This window comes from Choloepus didactylus, chromosome 1 (genome assembly GCF_015220235.1).
Source record: "Choloepus didactylus isolate mChoDid1 chromosome 1, mChoDid1.pri, whole genome shotgun sequence".
NCBI lineage: Eukaryota > Metazoa > Chordata > Mammalia > Pilosa > Megalonychidae > Choloepus > Choloepus didactylus.
This window is the reverse complement of record NC_051307.1, coordinates 175,888,927-175,911,078: the sequence shown is the minus strand read 5'-3', so window position 1 is coordinate 175,911,078 and position 22,152 is coordinate 175,888,927. Positions and strand designations below refer to the sequence as shown.

The 22,152-nt window shown below is 41.0% G+C and overlaps 1 pseudogene; it reads right to left on the bottom strand.

Moving 5' to 3' along the window:
• Nucleotides 1–13,872: 13,872 nt before the first annotated feature.
• On the bottom strand, nt 13,873–14,872 carry LOC119527848 (annotated as a pseudogene).
• Between the last annotated feature and the right edge of the window lie 7,280 nt (nt 14,873–22,152).

Genomic DNA, 22,152 nt, shown 5'->3' with positions numbered 1-22,152 from the left:
ATTGGCTGCAGCTGTGGCTGATTACATCAATGAAGGGCATGTCTTCCACAATGAGAGAATGCAGTCAGCTGGATTTAATCCAATCTGTTGAAGACTTTTAAGTGAGACAGATAGAGGACCTTCACTTCTTCAGCTAACCAGCAAAGCATTTCCTGAGGAGTTCGTTGAAGTTGCCAGTTTGTTTCCTGAGGAGTTCATCGAACACATTCATCGAAGTTGCCAGTTCACTGCCTGAAGAGTTCATCGAACATCTTCATTGGAATTGCCAGTTTGCTGCCTGCCCTACGGAATTTGGACTCACGCATACCCATAGTTGCATGAGATACTTCTATAAATCTTATATTTATAGATATCTCTTGTTGATTCTGTTTCCCTAGAGAACCCTAACTAATACAAGACCCAAAAGTGCTCTCTGTGGCTCCATCTATCCACATCGGCACTTAACTCGGTTTGCACTGGCCTGGCCAATGCCCACTTTGTACTTTTGCTACAGGGCCAGCCTCCTCAAACTATCACATCTGTTTCTCATTTACTTAACCCTCAAAGGAATCACCATGACACCCTCAGTCTTACATGGAATTCTAATTTGGGGTGGGGCTACCTGAGTGGTACCAGCCCAGATTCCATCTCCAGATAAGGGGCTGAAACCTCCCCAACCAGTACCTCCCTATCTAAAGGCAAAGGGCCCAGTCCTCAAAGGAATTTGCCTTGTTTTGAAGGGGTTAACAGGATACCCCAAGTGGCACTTCATGTACTAACATTCTACATTGGGTAGAATTTTCAAATTGCCTAGAACAGCTGCAGTGACTGAAATTTGAGACAAAGTTTGAGCCTTTCAAACATTCTGGAGCGTGACAGAGACAACAGATATATGAAGACAGTCATACATTCAAATACCAGCTCAACTGCTTATTTACTGTGTGACCTAGGGCAAATTACTTAACCTCCCTGAACCTAGATGTCTTCATCTGAAAAAATGAATAATAATAGTACCTGCTTCATAGTGTTCTTGTGAATATTTAATAAGATATATATTTTATTTAATGTCTGATATTTTGTGAGTGTGGTGTTTTGTTTTTTTTTAAATGTCCACAAGTTCCTTGCCATGACTCTCATTGAGTCTGGGCAGGCTGGTAACTGCTTCTACCTACACATTACAGTGGAAGTGACTTCTGAGGTTAGGTCAGAAGAGGCCATACAAATTCTGCCTGGTGATCTTGGGATGCTTGCTCTGGAAGAAGTCAGCTCCATATAAGAAAATCTAACCTAAGATCTCCATGATGAAGAAGACACAAGCAGATGCTCTAGGTAACAACCCCAGTGGGCCTCTAACATGAACTGCAAGTCATGGGAAAACAGCATCTTGGACATCCAGCCCAGGAAAGCCTTCAAGAAGATCTGACTGCAACCCAAGCGTTCCAAATTTCTGACCCCCAAAACTATGAGGAAAATAAAATGGCTTATGCCACCACACGTTGGGGGAGTTTGCTACACAGCAGTAGTAACCAGAACATGAACAATAGTAAATGGTAGCAAATATTAATATTAATGTAGTTTCTAAATCAAATGAGCCCTAGAATCTGGCCTTTAGCTTTCCAAGGTGTGACTATGGGGTAGAGGGGTGTTGTCACAGCGCAGAATCCCTCTGGCTAAGTATATCTACACCTAACGTTCCTTCCTTTCAGAGCCTGGTTTCTTTCAAATCTCTGCTGGGCTTCCTGTCTAACTTCTAGATGAAGAAGTCTGGATAAACTTCAGATAAACACTTTTAAATTATTTCCTGGAAGCTCACCAAACTGAACATGTGAATCCTTCCCAGTCTGCACAATTGAAAACAAGTTATATAATTTCTGTTTCTCAAGGCGGAAAGGGCTGTGCAAAACAGAGAACACTGGGACTGTTTTCTGTCGTCTGGAATCACATTTTAAATAAATAGACGAAGTGAACTGCACAGAAATGATGAATAATGAAATGATAGAAATAGAAATTAAAAACCAATAGGGACTGCAGAAGCTATTTCCGTCTCTCACTGAGAATTCTTAATGGCTTAGGTTAGGTGTTTATTGCTAAGGGACTGGATTATTTTTAATGTCTTTGAACATAACGCCTCCGTGACATCCATTATTTCCAAATGCCTACAATGTTCTTCTCAGATGTTAATGTCACTGAAGGACTGAGGAGCAGCTTGAGGTTCATACTGAATGTGAATGGTTTTTTCTTTAGCTATTTGTGCCATCAGCTCTCTCAATTATTTATGGAATTCATTCTCCAGTGAAGAAGTTATTTTCTACAGAGGCTGGAATTAAGTTGGGCTTTTTTCCTACTTTCCACTTTTTTTACTGGTCAACACTCTCCAGTCCATCCATTTAGGAAGGTGCCATCTGGGGTGGCATTTACATCTTTCAGGAGATGCAGAAGAAACAGCTCAGATTTAAACCCCACAAATATTATATCTGTGGCTGTGTCTTTTCCTCCTACTCCACACTCTCAGGATGCCTTGTGGCATGTTTAAGAAACATTTGCAGATGTGTAAGTATTTTTAGAACATTCAGGATTATGAAATCTTCATGGCAATCATTGTTCTTAAAGAAATCATTTGGATATCTAGAAAATTAAAACTACATTGTCAATGCCATGGATTCTTGGTTCCCAAACTTGGCTGATTACTAGAACTACCTGGACTGTTTGTAAAAATGCAGATTCCTGGGATTTTTCTCAGAAAAGTTGACTCAAAGTCTAAGAATAGAGCTCAGGAATTCATGTATATGTATCAGAAGCTTCCAAGTGACTTGATGACCAGCTAGCCTCAATAACTTCAGCCCAACTTCACCTATGCCTGCCATAAAACATCAGTGTGTAGGAGCTGTAGCAAACAGGCAAAGTGTGCATAATAGGAAGTTAGGTTCACCCAGAAACTTCCCAGGACCTGGATATAACTAAACAGTCACTTATTCCATTTATTCAACCAAAAATAAGCATCTTTGAAAGGTCTAATATGAATGAATTTTAAGGTAGAAGGACATAGAAGAATATGACTTATTCTCTACAATCAAGAGGCTTAGAGTCTACTCATTCATTTCCCAAATATCTGTTGAGCACCTGCTATGTACTAGGTACTGTTCTAGACACTGGAGATACAGTGGTGAACAGACATGGTTCCTGTCTTGATGGGATATGGTATTTAGCACATTTTGCATTCCTTTTTAGAAAAGTAAACAGGTAACATATAAGCGTGGCTTTGACAACTGAATTAGGCAGCTCAATGGGCAGAAGAGATACAGCACTTGCGTGAACCTGAGAGCTAGCACCTCCTTAAACTCTGCATCCTGGACACCTCACTTGCCTCTCTCTAGTCCCAGCCTTGGGTACAGAGGGGTCCTAGATATGATCATCTTGTACAAAGGCAAGAAGATGCTAAAGTGCATGAAATGTTCCTAGATTGATGAATAATCAGTAGAGAATGCACAGGGCAGGTGAAGTGGCTGATCTTGCTGTGGGTGAGACGAAACTCCAGCTACAGTCTACAGCCAGTCTGTGAAGTTTCTGGCATGCCATATATCTCTTCTGTCTATCTGATAATCATATAATTCATTTGTATTTCTTAGCAATGTAAAAATGAGACTGAGTCAACTGATGCATGGATAAATAAAATGTGGTATAGCCATACAATGGAATATTATTCAGCTGTAAAAAGGAATGAAGTTCTGATACATGCTACAATATGGATGAACCTTGAAGACAGGGTTGAGTGCAATAAGCCAGGCAGAAAGGGACAAATATTGTATGATCTCACTAATACGAAATAATTAGAATAAGAAAACTCATAGAGTCAGAATCTATGTAATATAGGTTACCTGGGGGAGGGTGAGGATAGGGACTGGGAAGTTAAGGCTTAAAATGTACAGTGTTCCTATTTGGGACAATGGAAATGTATTGGTAATGCTGGTGGTGATGGTAGCACATCATGAACGCAATTAACCGCAATAGAATATATATCTGAATGTGATTAAAAGGGGAATGTTGGATTGTATATATGGTAACAGAATAAAATTTTTTAAAAAAATCCAGGGAACTACACTATACAAACTATGAACCTTAAGTTAAATCATGGGCTATAGTTAACAGCACAATTTCAAAAATGCACTATTGTCAATTGTAACAAATGTCCACATCAATGCAAAATAATAATAACAGAGTGATACATGGGATCCTTTATTTTATACATGATTGTTCTGTAAATTCACAACTCCTCCAATAAAGAAAAAAAAAAAAAAACAAGAGTGAAGGGGAAAGACTTGGAGACTAATAAACAAATAAAGTAACTATCAGAATAGTACCAGAAAGGTAACAAGCACTTGAATTGAGGCAACGGCCTAAACAGAAAGACCCCGGTACTCAAGACGAAAGGAATGTAGGTGAGAGAAGAAAACTCTACAACCACCCAAGTAAGGAAATCTAACAACACCCTTCACTATAAGGGTGAATGAGAAAGAAGACAGGAAACTTGCCTGTTTCATTCTTGGCACTGGCTGAAGGGGAATTTTTTTCTTTTAATTTTTAAAATTCATTATTGCAAAGCAGCCCTCACAGAGGTTTGTGGTCCAAATCCAGGCTGACTCTGTGGTAAGACATACACACACACGCACACACACAATCACTTCAAGCATACAATTTAAAGTTCCTCCACATTTAGCAAGATGCCAAGACAAATAGCCAAAGCAAACACAAATCCTCTCTGGAGTAACATCGTCAACCCAGGCCTCAAAAAAGTCTCTATTAAAGATCTACGGAAAATGAACAGCTCACAGGTTGAAAACAATGTACCATAAGTGAGAGCCAGAAGAAACAGTAGACCATATAATCAGCTCCATGAAGACTTCAGATATTGGAACTATAAGATACAAAATAAAAGATAATGTTTTATGTGTTTAAGGAAATAAAACAGAAATTTGAAAATATAAGCAAGCAATAAAAGATTATAAAGACTAACCAAGGCCGCAAACGCATATTGTCTGTGTTTGGAGCCAGAGCGGGGGACTGAAGCTCGAGTTTCCACTGTCCTCCTTCTTTCCTTCTTGCAGGCGAAGGCTCAGTCATGTGAAACATGGGTGGGCAATTAAGATCAACATCCAAAGCTGAGGAAGAGGAGACAATGAAGCCTCCTTCCAGCTGGTTGGACCTGAAAAGACAGAGCAGCCCAGCAACAACCTCAACAAGACAAAACACCCATCAAAAGTCAGAATATTCCACCTAGTCAAGAAAGAGAAGATGACGAGTATGTGCAGCTCGAGGACCTGGCCTGGAAAGTGATCTCCAGGACCCAGGAACCTGCTTAGCCAAAGACTGGGAGTGAGAGGGAAATTGGATCAAATACAGAGCCCATCAAAATGCCAGAATTAGGTGAAGGGCAACCACAGTTTTAAAAGACTAGATGAAACCATGAAAGCTGTTCCTGTGTTGGAAATGTGACTCTTTAAAATGTCTCAATGAAGATCTACAATTTTCCCCCAAAACAAACAAACAAACAAAAAAGAATAACAAAGCAGATTTGGAGGAAAGAGAACTCCCAGAAACAAAAAAAGACATTGAAATTAAAAATGCAGTAAATTGTTTAAACATCAGATTGAATAGAGCTAAATAGGTAATTAATGTATGTGGAGATGTATAGAAAGAAATGATGCAAAATCCATCCCTGAGAAGCGAAGAGAATTAAAATATGACAGAGAGATTTGAAGATATGGAGAATGGTATGAGAGAGTCCAACACATCCAATTGAAGGTCCAGGAGGATAATAGAGAATGGGGAAGAGGTTCTATTCAAGGAAACTATGGCTGAGAATGTTCCAGAACTGTTGAAAGATAGAAATCTTCAAATCCAGGGTGTTTGTGTTTGTTTTTTAGAAATTCTCACCTAGACAAATCAGTGAAGCTTCAGAACACCAAAGAAAAAGAGATCATAAAAAGGGAGCAATCCTCCCTGGAGCCAACCTGATCGCTCTACCCCGATTTTCCAGGCGCTTATTTTCAGCACGTAGGTTACCCAGGCAGCCCCGGCACTGCCCACCGTCAGACCATCATTGGTACTCACCAGCAACAGGGACAGGGAGCAAAACTCACATCGGCCCTTTCTGTGACTTCCTGACATCTCAGCCATGTGGAACTGCTGTCTCCTCGTGGCTCTGGCACCTGTGTGGCAGAACTGACATCAGGCAACGGGGCATGTAACACAATCCTTCAAGAACAGCAACTTGTCCTTCCAGAGCCCTTTTTTTGCTCCTGCTGCCTTCATGTTCTGACTTTGAAAAATGTTTTCAGATTACCCTTGCTGGCTTGAGAATGAAACCTCCAATTCATTATCTGTCCCTCTGTTGACATAAACCAACCTCTCTGTTTGCTTTTTTTTTTTTTTTTTTGAGAGATCGGAAATGTAATTTAACTGTACATTCTCAGAATTATTTGTAGAGTGGAAGAAAGTGACAGATGATATCATTTTGAATGCAACTGTGAATGGGAACAAGATTGTGCCAGATTCCTGAATGTCCTGTGTAGTGACAGCCTGGAGGCCTGCATGGCCAGCCTTCCGGGAGATGGAGATTTTACTGATTTTACTGATTTTACTGCTGGTTGTTACTCATAGCCATGAAGCTATGTGAACTTTCCTGCTGCTTGGTCTTGAAATGTCCCAAGCCCTTGACATATGAAATGGGGAGAGCGAGGCCTCGCCCCAGGAGCGCCGAGCGGGAATGGACAGCGTTGCCGGGCATGGTGGGCTGGGAAAGATCACCTGTGTTTCTGCCAGACGCCATCACCTGGGGATGCAGGAGGTGCAGCGTCTCCTTTGAGTCTGCAATAAATAAAAGATCATCTACAAAGGAATGGCAATTATACTGACAGTTGGAGCAAAACGGAAGACAATAGACAGTGAGACAATAAAGAGAAAAAATAACTGTCTCCTTAGATTTTTTTATACCCAGAGAAACTTCTTTCTAGAACAGAGAATGATTAAAGACATTTTCAAACAGAAACTAAATAAGTTTACCACCAATAGATCTTTGATCAAGAAAATTCTAGGATATACTTCAGGCCTAAGGAAAAAGATCTCCAATGAAAGATCTGAGATTCAAGAAGGAAAGATATTAGTAAGTACATGAAGACATCTAAACAAACACTGACTGTATAAAATAATAATAATGATAATGTGTTATCTGAAAAGGAGGGCAAGAAAGAACTAAAATACTGAAAAACCATAACATAAAATGAGGGGATGATCAGCACTATTGTATTCAATGGTCAGTGTTAAGAAGGAAGGTAAAAATGTTGATTAACTTTAGACTTTGTTAAATAAGCATGCTAAAATAGTAAATAGCAACCACCAAAATAAAAGACGTAATGACTTCTAAACAGAGGGAAAAAAATGGAATGAGGAAAAGTGGCATATGAATATATATACACACATATACAGTTGATCCTCATTTTTCATGGATTCCATATTTACAAATTTTCAACTCACTGAAATTAATTTGTAACTCCAAAATCAGTATTTGCAGCATTTTCAGTCATTCAGGGATACACACAGAGTGATGAAAAATTTGAGTTACCTGATACACAATTTCCCATCTGAAGTTGAACAAGGCAGTGCTCTGCTCTCTTACTTCAGCTCTCACATTGTAAACAAGTGTCCTTTTAGTGGTCTATTTAAAGTGGAAAAGCAATTCTATTACCCATCTCAATTTTCCACCTCTCTTCCCAAGATAGTGGTCTATTTATGACAGGTTTTTCACATTTTTACAATGTTTGTTAGTGATTTTGCTGTTTAAAATGGTCCCCAAGCATAACACTGAAGTGCTGTCTAGTGTTCCCAAGCACAAGAAGGCTGTGACATGTCTTATGGGAAAAATGCATGTGTCAGATAGGTTTCATTTAGGCCTGACTTTTAATGCTATTGGGCATGCATTCAATGTTAATGAATCCATAATATATATTAACTAAGGTGTCTTTAAACTGAAACACACATAAAACAATATTACATACTGATTGGTTGATGAAAATGTTTTGACTGGAGGCTTGCAGGAACCTAAGCTTGTACATCCCCTAGGAACAATGGTTCAGTATTCACTAATTCAGTTTTTGTGCAACTTTATAGAATATAACTACTGTGAATAATGAGAATCAACTGTGTTAATACACAAGCACACACCAAAAATTTGTTCCACTTTTGTTCCTGTATATGTACCAGCAGTCACAATAAATAAATAAATGAAATTAAAGACTACAGTTAAAAGATATAGATTATCAAATTAGATTTTGAAACATTCAGCAATATGTCATTACACATGCATAAAAATTATCCAGTAAAATTTGACTTCCATCCTCACCTACAGATAAATTATTTGAATCAGTAAGAGAATTTACAATAGCACATACATAGATTGCCTAAAGTCAATGTAATGTATGATGCATATGACCTTTATCCTTTGTCAAACAGGTTGGACAAATACACCGATGTTACATAAAAGAGACTAGAAATAGACCACGCAAGGCAATGAAGATAGGATGGATTATTTTCATAAATACTGCTGGAGATAAATTCAAACTGAAAAACTGAAATTGGATCATGTTTGCTAGAGCTGCCATGACAAAGTACCCCACAAACAGGATGGCTTAAAACAACAGGAATGTATTGCCCCACATCTGAAGGCGGGAAGTGTGAAATCAAGGTGTCGGCCAGGCCAGGCTCCATCTGAAGTCTCCCTTTGCCTCTCCAGCTTCCGGCGTGTGCTGGCAAACCTGGGTGTTCCTTGGCTGGCAGAAGCGTCTCTGCCTCCGTCTCCACGTGGCCTTCTTTCTTGTTTTCATCTTCACGTGGCATTTTCCCCTGTGTCCTTGTCCATGTCTCCTCTCCCCTTTGTAAAGGATACCAGTCATATTAGATTTGGATCCACCCTAATCCAGTTATGCCCCATCTTAACTAATAACAACACCAAGACCCTATTTCCAAAAAAAAGCCACATCCACAGGCAGGGGTAAGGACCTGAACACGTCTTTTGGGGGGACACAATTCAACCTGTAACACATCACTACCTCACTCTACACAGAAAAATCAATTCCACTTTGATTAAAGATTTAGATGATGTATTAGTTAGGGTTCTCTAGGGAAACAGAACCAACAGGAGATACCTGTAAATACGAGATTTATAAAAATGTCTCACTCAACTGTGGGATGCACAAGTCCAAATTCAGTACATCAGGCAGCGAGCTGGCAACTCTGATGAAGGTCTTCAATGAACTCCCCAGGAGAGGCTGGCTAGCTGAAGAAGAAGTGAAGGTTATCTCTCTTCTCCCTTAAAAGTATTCAGCTGATTGGATTAAATCCAGCTGATTGAATTCTCTCATTGCAGAAGATACTCCCTTCATTGATGTGATCAGTCACAGATACAATCAATTGACTAATGTCTAATAAACCAGCTGTTCCAGTTTGCTAATGCTGCCAGAATGCAAAATACCAGAAATGGATTGGCTTTTACAAGGGGGATTTATTTGGTTATACAGTTACATTCTTAAGGCCATAAAGTGTCCAAGGTAAGGCATCTGCCTTAAGGTACCTTCACTGGAGAAAGGCCATTGGCATCCAGAAAACCTCTGTTAGCTGGGAAGGCCTGTGGCTGGCATTCACTTGCTCCCAAGTTGCGTTTCAAAATGGCATTCTCCAAAATTTGCTCTTGGGGCGTTTTGTCCTCTCTTAGCCGCAGCTCCCCTTCAAAATGTCACTCTTAGTTTCTCTCCAAAATGTCATTCACAGCTGCTCTCTGTGTTCCTTCTGTTTGTCAGCTCATTTATATGGCTCCAGTGATTTAATTCAGACCCCACTCTGAATGGGTGGGTTAACACCTCCGTGGAAATTATCCAATCAAAGTCATCACCCACAATTGGGTGAGTCATATCTCCATGGAAACATCCAATCAAAAGGTTCCAACCCAATCAACACTAACACATAGGCCCCCACAAGATTGCATCAAAGATAATGCATCTTGGGGGACATAATACATCAAAACCAGCACACCAGCCTTCTTGTTTATTAACCAGCCACAAATGTCCTTGTAGTAATGGTTAGGCCATGTTTGCTTGACTAACAACTGGGCATCATCACCTGGTCAAATTGATACATGAACCTAACCATCACAGATAATAAATGTAAAACTATAAATCATTGAGAAGACAGTACAGGAAAGTCAGTTTATGGCCTTAGGGTGGGGAAAGATTTCTTAAGTAAGACACAAAAACTGTTAACTCTAGAGGAAAGAATTGATAAATTTGACTACATCAAAATTAAGAATTTCTGATCTTGTGATTTGCACTGATTCTGTCCCAATCCTCCATAACGCAAAGATAGAACATCCCACATTAGAAATGTCTCAACTCCTTTCCAAGGCTGGCTCCTCGAGCAATAAGCCAGACTCCATTTCTTAAGGTTCCTCTCTCTTATTCTCATCTTCAGGCTCTATTTTTCCAATGGTTTCTTGCACCCTTCTGATACCACCACTCCCAGTATAAAGCAACATTCCCTTGGCCTTGGCCCCCTAAACTACTGATTTGTTTCTCCTGAAGAGGTGGTTTCTGATCACTGCCTCCACATTCATTTCTCCACTCCTTGCATTCTGGCTTCTGTGCCCTGTGTCCTTCTAAAAAAAGGACAATATACATATTGTTCTGGTTTGCTAGTGCTGCCATTACACAAAATACCAGAAATGGATTGGCTTTTATAAAGGGGGTTCTATTTGGTTACAAATTTACAATTCTACAGACATAAAAGTGTCCAAACCAAGGAATAATCATGAGTATACCTTCACTGGAGAAAGGTCATAGATGTCCAGAAAACCTCTGTTAGCTGGAAAGGCATGTGGCTGGCATCTGCTTGCTCCCAGGTTGCGTTTCAAAATGGCATTCTCCAAAATGTCTCTAGGCTTAGCTTCTCAGGGCAAACTCTGGGCTAATATCTGCAAAGTGTCAGTAAAAGTCTGCTTTCAATGGTTGTCTCCAAAATGTCTCCCTATGCTGCAGCAGAGAGCTCCTTCTGTCTGAGCTCTTATATAGGACTCCAATGATTAAATCAAGGCCCTTGCTGAGTGGGCAGGGCCACACCTCCATGGAAGTAATCTAATCAAAGGTATCACCCACAGTTGGGTGGGTCACATCTCCATGGAAGCAACTGAATCCAAAGATTCCAACCTAATCAACACTAATATGTCTGCCCCCACAAGATTGTATTAAAGAACATGGCATTTGGGGGGACACAATACATTCAAACTGGCACACATATAAACACAAGGACACACATGAATGTATAAAATATTTATGTACCTGTGCCAGTTTGAATGTATTGTGTACCACAAATGCCATTATCTTTGATGTAATCTTGTGTGGGCAGACGTTATCAGTGTTGATTAGATTTCTTTGAGTGTTTCTGTGGAGATGCGCCCCACCCAGCTGTGGGTGATGACTCTGATTGAGTATTTTCATGGAGGCCTGGCCCCACCCATTTAGGGTAGGCCTTGATCAGTGGAGCCATATAAATGAGCTGAGGGGCAAAGGGAAGTCAGTGCAGCTGTGAGCGACATTTTGAAGAGGAGCTACAGCCAAGAGGGACACTTTGAAGAAAGCACAGGAGCTGCAGATGAGAGAGAGTGTGAAGATGGCCGTTGAAAGCAGACTCTTGCTCCGGAGAAGCTGAGAGAGGACAAATACCCCAAGTGCAACTAAGAGTGACATTTTTGAGGAACTGCAGCCTAGAGAGGAACGTCCTGGGAGAAAGCTATTTTGAAACCAGAACTTTGGAGCAGACGCCACCACGTGCCTTTCCAGCTAACAGAGGTTTTCCGGACACCATTGGCCATCCTCCAGTGAAGGTACCCAATTGCTGATGTGTTACCTCAGACACGTTATGGCCTTAAGACTGTAACTGTGTAACCAAATAAACCCCCTATTATAAAAGCCAATCCATCTCTGGTGTTTTGCATTCCAGTAGCATTAGCAAACTAGAACAGTACCTTTTAAATTAATAATAAAATGAACCTCTGTGTACCCAAAATCCAGGTTAGAGAGAAGTAAATCATTTATATTTCTGTTGTTCCTGACCTGATTCACTCTCCCTTCTTTCTGCCCCTTCTCCTTTCCCAATCCCCCACCAAGGACTACCTCCAGAATTTCATACAGCTCATTTCTGTGCTTTTACCCAGACTTTTACCATAGACATATCCCTAAACAAAATGTTCTTTAGTTTTGTTTTTTACCTTAATATAAATGTAACGCTTTTACCTGTCTTCTTTAACTTTCTTCTTTTAAGAAACTCAGTGTTATATTTTTAAGACTCATCAAGTTGACACACATGCTGGTAGTTTATTCCTTTTCATTGCTGCATAGTGTTTCATTAAGAGAAAATCAAAACAAATCCCAAACATGAGACATTTATGCCCTTTTTGCTAGTAAGAGACAACAGGGACATCAATCACTAAATAGGGGCCAAAGCAAAAAAAAAAAAAAAAGTCATAAAAGACAGTGTTTGCATCCTATTTTGTGTCTTGAGCAAATAAACTTTCCCTTTTAAACAAACAAACAGAAGATATATTTTGTAAGTAGAGCCAAGAAAACCTGCTGATGGATTATATGTGATGGGTTATTGGAAAAGCAAATTCTGGCCTGACAGCAAATTGGTGTTGCCATTTACTAGATAAGGACAGTTACTAGATAAGGAGCAAATTTTAAGGGGTTGAGGAAATCGAGAATTGTTTTACCCATGTAGTAGATTGAATTAATTATCCCAATTTTTCACCCTTCCCAGTATCCACACATTTTGCCACATGACTTTATAAGCAGAGTATATTTCCCCAATCATTTGACTTGCTTTGGCCAGTGGGTGGTTAAAACAACTGACGCAAACAGAGGCTTTCAACCAGCTTGTGCCTTGGGACTCGATCTCTCACAACTCTGCTGTTACCCTGAGAAGGACATGTGCCAGCAGCCCACTGGTTCCAGGAAGATGACAGGACATTCACGGAGCACATCTACCCCTGGCTGAGCCCAGCTGGATTAGGCAACCCATAGACCCTGAAATTCATGAAAGGAAGTCGTTGCTGTTTTCAGTCACTGAGTTCTGGGTGCTTGTTATGCAGCATTTTAGTGGCAATAGCTAATGGATACAGGCCACGTTAGATTTGAGACATCTAGTTAGACATCTGTGTGGAGCTCTCAGGGAGGTTGGCTATATGGATTGAGAGCTCAGAAGACAAGTCACTCTCAATTCACATGTAAGTCTATTTTTAGTGCTTCCTCTTTCACTTAAGTCAGGTTGTCTTCACCTGGAATAGTTGAAACATTAAATCTTTGTCTTCCTTTTTAAAAAATATTTACACGCATATTTTATGATCATCACCTGTAGAAAAACTAGAAAACACAGACAAGCAAAAGTGAAACTCCCACTATCCAGGGACAACTTCCTTTAATATTTTAATATTTTGGGATATACCCTTGCAGGCTTTCCCCATGAAAAAATATATATATAAGTATATATATATATATACTCTATATTGTTTTATATCTGTAACTGCTGACTCTAGTGTTTATACTTGTTATTGTAATGGTTCCTTTAGCTTAGTTCCACTCCTTTATTGATTTTTTTGGTTGGGTACAGTATACTTTACTGATGGTACCTGACACAGTAGGGCTCTCTGAGGCCCTGGCCTTCCTCAGGGTGTCTGGGATGGAAGCTGTGGAGGGTGAGCAATTCTCAGTGTTGGGGGATAGAGCTAGGACTCCCCAGCAGCTGGCTGCCTCTCTCTTCCTCTCAGGCTGTTGCTGGGGCTGGTGGTCCAAGGGGCTCTTACTCCTTGGAGGCCGTGTGGACCATAAGGTCCACAACCGTGTCGCTATAGCCAAATTCATTGACATACCAAGAAATGAGCTTGACTAAGTGGTCGTTGAGAGCAATGGCAGCCCCAGCATCAAAAGTAGAAGAGTGGGTGTCACTGTTCAAGTCGCAGGAGACAACCTGGTCCTCAATGTAGCCCAGGATGCCCTTTAGGGGGCCCTCTGACACTTGCTTCACCACCTTCTTGATGTCATCGTATTTGGACACTTTCTCCAGACAGCAGGTCAAATCCACGATGGACAGACACATTGGGGCTGGGGACATGGAAGACCATGCCAGTGAGCTTCCCATTTAACTCCAGGATGACCTTTCCCACACCATTGGCAGCACCAGGAGATGCAGGGATGATATTCCGGGCAGCCCCATGGCCGTCATGCCACATTTTCCCAGAGGGGCCATCCACAATCTTGTGGGTGGTAGTTATGGCGTGGATGGTAGTCACGAGTCCCTCCATGATGCCCAAGTTGTCAAGGATGAACTCAGCCAGGGGGCCCAGGCAGTTGGTGGTGCAGGAAGCGTTGCTGAGGGTCTTGAGTGAGTTGTCATACTTCTCGTGGTTCACACCCATCAAAAACATGGGAGCATTGACCAAAGGGGCAGAGATGATGATTCTTTTGGTGCCACCCTTCAAGTGAGCCCAAGCTTTCTCCAGCATCGTGAAGACACCAGTGGACTCCACAACATATTCAGCACCAGCATCACCCCATTTGATGTTGGTGGGATCTCACTCCTGGAAAATAGTAATGAAATTCCCGTTGGTGACAAGCTTCCTGTTCTCAGCCTTGATGGTTCCTTTGAACTTATCATGAATGGAATCATACTGGAACATGTAGACCATGTAGTTGAGGTCAATGAAGGGGTCATTGATGGCAACAATCTGCACTTTGCCAGAGTTTACAGCAGCCCTGGTGACGAGATGCCCAGTAGAGCCAAATCAATTTATTCTGTCCTTCGCAATCTTGTCCCCAGGATGCGGCTGACACAGCATAAAAAGAGGCAGCTGTCTGTCGAACGAGGAGGAGCAGAGAGCCTCCATGATTTTTTAACTGAACATTATCTGCTAAAATAATATTTTTATATATTAACAGATGTGGTTTTTATTTTCATTAATCCCTCTTTTTCACTGAGAACTTCCCACTTTGAAACTAGAGTAGGAAACTGAGTCATTCCAGGTTTTTTAGCCTTAGGGGAGAAGTAATACAGAGAACAAGGAGTCAAAAAACACTTGGCTCTTAAGTTTCTAAGTAAGCTTTTAAATTTTTTGGCAGAGACATAGTCTTGAAATACAAGACTTTCGCTTTTCAAGAGAAGGGCTTTTTGAGAGAGAAAAACATTATTTCATTCCAAAAGCTTAGTTTTCAATATCAAAAGCTGAAGTTCTGAAGGAATCTATCTTTAGGGACACGAAGTTAGTTCTGGGAAGAATACAGTTAAAGATCTGGATTCCTCTGTCCCAGTGGGTAGAGTCAGAGGAAAAGAATGAGGGAGGAGGGTGAGCCAGTGCAGGTCTCAGGGAAGGGGCCCTGTGTCCCACTCCCCTGTGATCCAGGCTGTGGTTCTGGTGACTCTCCAAGCTTGGTCCCTGGACCCAGCATCAGGAGCATCTGGGAACTTCTTAAAAATGTAAACTCTCAGGCTCCACTGCAGATCTATCGAATCAGAAACTCTGTACTTTCACAAAGCCTCCAGATGATTCTGAAACACTGAGAACCACCCCGCTAGGCAGGGTTGGATGGATCTGGGCACAGAGGAGACCAGTGACTAACTTCCCAGGTGAAAACCCAGAGAGGCGAGACCTGCAGAAAGTCCTCTGCCTCAGTTGGGGTGGCAGCAGATGTGGGGGAGCACTTACGCCAATGACCGGAAACCAGGGTTACCTCCTCCGAGGGTAGAGCCGCAGAACTTTACTCCCAGGCCTTGAAACTTAATGGAATTTTCCCTGCTGGATTCCAAAATTGCTTGGGACCAATGATTCCATTCTACCTTCCATTTTCTCCATTTCGGAACAGGAATGTCTATAATTGTTATCCTTTGCCTGTCCCACATTTTATTCTGGAAGCAGATAACTTGTTTTCTAGTTTCACTGGTCTGCAGACAGAAAGGGAAACAAAATTGTCACCAACCAAATGTCTTCCCTTGAGGCATACAAATCTGTAGTAGGTTGAAATATGTGCCCCAACAAAAGGCATGTTTTTATTCTTAATCCACATTCCTGTGGGTGTCTACCCATTTATAAACTGGACCTTTTGAAGACATTATTTTCAGTTAAGGTGTGGCAAACTGAATCGGGGTGGTTCTTAATCTGTAGTATTGGAGGCCTTATAAAGAGAAGAAACTAGAAGTCAGAAGTCAGAGAAGGCAACTGTGGTGATTTGAAGCTGCTATGTACCCCCACAAAAGGCCGTGTTCTTTTAATCCATTCCTGTGGGTGCAGATGTACTGTGGGTTGGGACCTTTTGATTAGGTTGTTTCAATTGAGAAGTGATCCACCCAATTCAAGGTGGGTCTTAATCCTTTACTGGAGTCCTTTATGAGAGGATAAAGGACAGAAAAAGCACAGAGAGATTGGAGAAAAAGCCCCAGAGAAGCTAAGAGAGGCCCCACAGAAGCTCAGAGAGGAAGCCACTGGAACCAGAAGATGAAGCAACGAAACCCAGGAGAGAAGGACCTGCAGATGTCACCATGTGCCTTGCCATGTGACAGAAGAGCCTGTAGTCTATCCTCAGAGAGGGTATCATCTTGTTGATGCCTTAATTTGGGCATTTTCATGACCTTAGATATGTAAATTTGTAAGCTAACAAATCTTAAAAGCCTACCTGTTTCTGGTATATGAATCGCATTCTGACAGCTGTAGCAAACCGAAACAGCCGCATGAAAGAATCCAGAAGTGAGAAGAAACCAGAAGAGCAGCCACAAGAAGAGAGTGCTGCCCAGCTGAATCAGTTATCTTACTGCTTTTGTATCTTTTGTATTTTGAATTTTAACCCATATTACTGGAGGCCTTATAAGGAGAAGGCCACAGGGAGGAGCCAGAGGCTGGAGGTCAGCAGAAACCAGAAGAACAGACGCAAGGAGAGAGAGATCACCATGTGATAGGAGGCAGAGGTGCAACCAAGGACCTGCAAGGACTGTGACAAGCCAGAACCAGAACACCACAGACTAAGGGGAGAAAGTGTGGTCTTCCCAATGCCTTTATTTGGACTACTAGCCTCTGAGACCATGAGAAAGTAAATTCCTGTTTTTAAGCCAACCAGTTTGTGGTTTTTGTCATAGCAGCCTGTCAAATTAAGACAAGTGATAAGGAATGAGTGGGCCCAGTGCTGCCCTGGATTCCTGGGGAGGAAATTTCAAAGGCCCAGGAGGCACTTCCTCATCTTTGGATGCTGCCTGGTTTGTTAAATGCTCATTTAGCCCAATATTTCTAATGTAAAAGATACTGGAGTTTAGCATGGTGGATTCTGAGGTCAATATTAAGGTATTGGGTCCCAAATAAAGTCTTGCACCAAGGAACATTAATGCTATTTCCTCTGCCAATAAAAAGGTTTTGATCAAATGGCAAAATACTTTGCAAATATCTTCCATCAATCTCCAAGGCATCTTATTCAGTTGTAAAAATGTGTTTCAAACAAAGTTTAAAACAACAAAAATTGGCTTCTTAAGCATCAGCTATCTAAATAATATTCAGTTTCCATTTTCTTGATTCATAATACATCATTCAATCTGTTCTTTAACTTCTAGGGAATAAAACTCAACAAAATAATTACCATAAAAACAGCATTAAAATTTCTAACCAGACAAAGTGAAATCATTCAAGGTTCAAAAAACACTTTTTCTACCCCTTGTCTAACTCAAGTTGAAATCAATTTCCATTCCTTTCCCTCTTTGCCTTCTTTTATTAACTAATCACCCTCTCTCCTAGACTATTGATTCATTTTCTTCTGAGAATATTTCATCATCCTTTTAGAATATCATTCTGGCTCAAAGTAACAAGGCATAAATACAGTGAAGTCTGGCAGCTGAATTCAGATGGATAAAATATTGCAATAATGAAACCTACGAGTTTCATCTCATATATATGTACAGTACCTGGCACAAAATAGGCACAAATGAATGACAAACAGCAAGATTAACTTGTGCACCTATTCCCATTGTCAGTTGCCTTACCGCTTTTGTATCTGGAAAACATGCACTTGAGTCTTGCAAGGCAGGACAGGGGTGGAGTTTGGAAGCTATACATTAGAATTGAGAAAGAAAGAGGAGATCCAACTTAAATAATACCCCACTCCTGGAAACAAAAGCCTATAGGAATGCCTAGCTAGAGCGTATCAGTGTGAAAAAATAAAAGCCTGGAAAATTGGAGAAGGGAGTGAATCTCTCTCCCATTTTCTAATATTTGAAAGAGATTATTGTTCTTAATAAAGTGTGGGGCCTAAGGCATTTACAGTTTTAATATAACATCAAATTGACAGCAGCACCCTACCTGAATAACTGGCCATGTTAGCAAATGGAAACCAAGTGCTTTCAATTTGACATCTCTTCAAAGTCCCATAACCATACTACAAAATGAGTAGTAATAACAGATACTTGCACACTGATGTTCATAGCAGCATTATTCACAATTGCCAAGAAATGGAAACAATTCAAATATCCTTCAACAGATGAATGGATAAACAAAATGTGGTGTATACACACAATGGAATACTACATGACAGTAAGAAGGAACGAGGTCATGAAATGTATGACAACATGAATGAACCTTGAAGACATAATGCTGAGTGAAATAAGCCAGACACAAAAAGAGGGATACTGTATGTTACCACTAATGTGAACTCTGTGAAAAATGTAAGATAAATATTTTATATTGTAGAATGTAGGGGACCTAGAGATAAACAGCAACTAGTGAAGGGGGAACGAAAATCTAATACGAACAGATAAGCTATTGAGGGTAAACTCAATGTTATGGGAATGCTCAGGAACGATTATGGTTTGTAAATTTTCTTGGGTATGGCGGAACATGTTGGAAGCAATGTAGTTATTTGAGGTTATTTGCTTTTCTTATTCCTTTGTTTTGTTTGAATTGTTTGTTTTTTTTAAAATTTTGATAAAGTAAAAAAAATGCTATGGCGTTTTTTGAAAAAATTAGCTCCAATGTAGTTATTTTAGGTTATTTGGCTTTTCTAATGCCTTTGTTTGATTATAGTTTGTTAATTTTCTTGGGGTATGGTAGGAACATGTTGGAAGCAATGTAGTTATTTTAGGTTACTTGGTTTTCTTATTCCTTTGTTTTGTTTTGTTTGAAATGCTGTGGGGGTTTTTTGTTTTTTAATTCTTCGATAAATAGAGTTTTTAAAAATGAGTATTAACATGTCCCTGTCACACCTTCGGAAAGACCTGTCGCTCATCAGGTGGGGATGCAGCCTACCAGGCTAGCAGGTTCTTAACCTTTTTTGTGCCACAGTCCTCTTTAGCAATCTGTAGACGCTTCTCAGAATAATGTTTTTAAATGCATAAAATAAAATATTTGAGTTTACAAAGGAAGCTAGTTGTTTTAAAACACAGTCCTATCCATGGACTCCCTAGAACCAAGTTAAGAATTCCTGGTACAGAGAGAGATGGTTCCACACAAAGCATATATTTGGAACAGGAAATACCACTTGTTTCACAATCACCCAGGCACTGCACTGAGGGAAATGTCTGTGTGTGAGAGAGACAGAACTCAACAAGTTGAGTAACTGAAGAGTGGGGTCAAGCCTGTGTCATTTATGTGCATTTGATGTCCAAGGGCCAAAGACCAAGCAGGCGAAAGGCCACCGTTAGCCGCATCCCCAGGCAGCGTTTGTGGCCTCCCTCCCATGGCTAAAGGGCCTATGGGGAGATAACTACCCCCACAGGTGTGGACTGGGATGACTGAGATGACGCAATTCACCCAGATCACCAGGGAGGGAACCTGAAGGAAGACACTGGAGCAACCAGACTGCCTCTGTTTCAGCAGCAATATCTGTAAGAAGCAGCAACAACCAAATCTGGCCCTCTGAGCAAGAGATAGCAACCAGGACTGGCCTGGGAATTGAGAAAGTATTCCCCAGGGGTCCTTTAGGAACCACAAGGGAGAACCTGTATTGGTCTGGGTCCCAGAGGAAACTGATAGCACCTCAAATGGGCTAATCAAGAGGGATTTAATAAAGGCACTTCAGTACTTATAAAGATGATGTAGGTGACTGTAAGAGCAACCAGAAAGGGTTCAGTGTAATGGATTAACTGGAGATACACACCATTGCCATCCTTATAGGGGCAAAGGAGGAGAGCAGTTATCAGAACCCAGAGAGAAGGGCAGAAAAAAATACCCTGACCTCACTCTCCTCCACCCTCGGAATCTCTCCAGTGCTTCCCCGATAGCTAAACGACCGAGGAAGACCCTTGCTGCTGTCCATAAGGGTCGGCCTCACTGCGCACAGAGCCGGGAGGAGAAGAACAGAGAGTTGGTCTAGAAAGGCAAGCACAAATTAGCCAGACATTTATCATAGAGAGCTGGGGAAGATGATCAAAGCTATTCCATTTGATAAAATAAGTTTTACCTCATTTTATACCACAACATGTATCAACAAGAGATATCAGTTACATCCATTTTGCAGATAACAAAACTGAGCTTCAGGGATGATAAGTAACAATAAAGATTAACAACAAATAATTAATAAAAATGAGATTCAAATTCAAGTCTGCTTGATTGCAGAGTTTACACATTGTGCCTCTCTGCCATACTGCCTCTAACGAGCCTATTTTAAAAGTGGAATTCTCAGACTGCTATAAGACTTGGATATAATCCAGTCTCATCTCACTGCTCAAAATATTTTTTTCCAAACCGATGACATATGGACATTTTTGTGTAAAACCCTCTATGAGAGAATTATACACTCTTTTACAAGGACGAGCTGTACAGAAAGTAGTCTATGTTTGGAAATAGTCAACCCAAAATAAAAAATAAATTAACGTTTGAAAGGATTGAGTTGTTTGTCTCCGTCTGGGCATAGCTTCGGTTTTCAGAAATTCATGAAAATTAAAATGAGGTCTCAGAAGATGCCAATGTTGCTGATTGTGTGAAAACTCAGAAAGCAAGGCTGATTAGGCAAAATTCCATTCTGCCGACTTTTTATTCAGTAAGTAGTGGGCAAAAGGAAGTGTTCTTTTTTTCTGTAGCAATTTTTTGGAAAAAGAATGTGTTCTGTATCTACTGCACACCAAGGAGAGAACCTAGGTGAGGAAACATACTCACTTTCTTTGTTTCACCAGATTACAAACATTTTATTCTGTTTTCAAGATTTTTCCTGTTCTCACAATCCAGCAAAGGCAAGAAATGTCACATTCCTTCTCACACTCATAGCAGATATTTCCATCCATTTATACATTTCTATAGACATCTACTTCAAGTAGGGTCAGGCCTTTTTAGACTTTGCAGTAGAGAGGATCCTAGGTAACAAGGTAGAAAGGTATTTAGTAGGCCACAAGGCCAGGCAACACAGCTCAAGTGAGTCAAATCTGAAGAATTTGGCTCTGCCATCGAGGTACAGACAGAATGAGAAGCAAACACAGGCAACCACACCCAGTGCTCTGCTTCTGGAACACCTTCTTCCTCTCTCTCCTGAATGCTGGGGAGAAGATAAAGAAATAGAACAATATCTCTTATAACTGTTGTTCAATATCCCATGACACCCCAAGACACATTCTTAGGGGGACCTGGGAGGGCCTCCTCACTGCAGGGTTTCTGACATGGAAGATCTGGCCCCAATTCAACCTCTCCCATTTGCCCTTTCATCAATTGCTCCAGGAAGTGCCTCCAAAGCAGCTCCTGGCTGGAGTCCCTTTGCCAGTTCCCTCTTGTCTTGGATATCTGCAAGCTGCCTCGAGCCCAAGGACCCTCTACAGGGTCCTCTTGAACCAAAGGAAACTCATGCCCACCACTGCTCTCTCTCTCCACCTTACCATCTCTCTCCATTTTCTTTTGCCTTGCTCAGAGAAGCCCAAGACCCACGACCAAATCCACTTCCTTAGCAGTGTTCCACCTGAGGAATCTGAGGCCAGTCTCCCATTCTTGCAGGCACCTCCAATCCTTGTATTTGATTCTCTTGGAGCCACATCCTAACTTGGTTTGGGGGGGAAAGGGGGCAACCATGGGACGGGATGGGAATAGACATAGCACCCACCACCAGGTTGACAACCTGTGATTCCAAAAGTGAA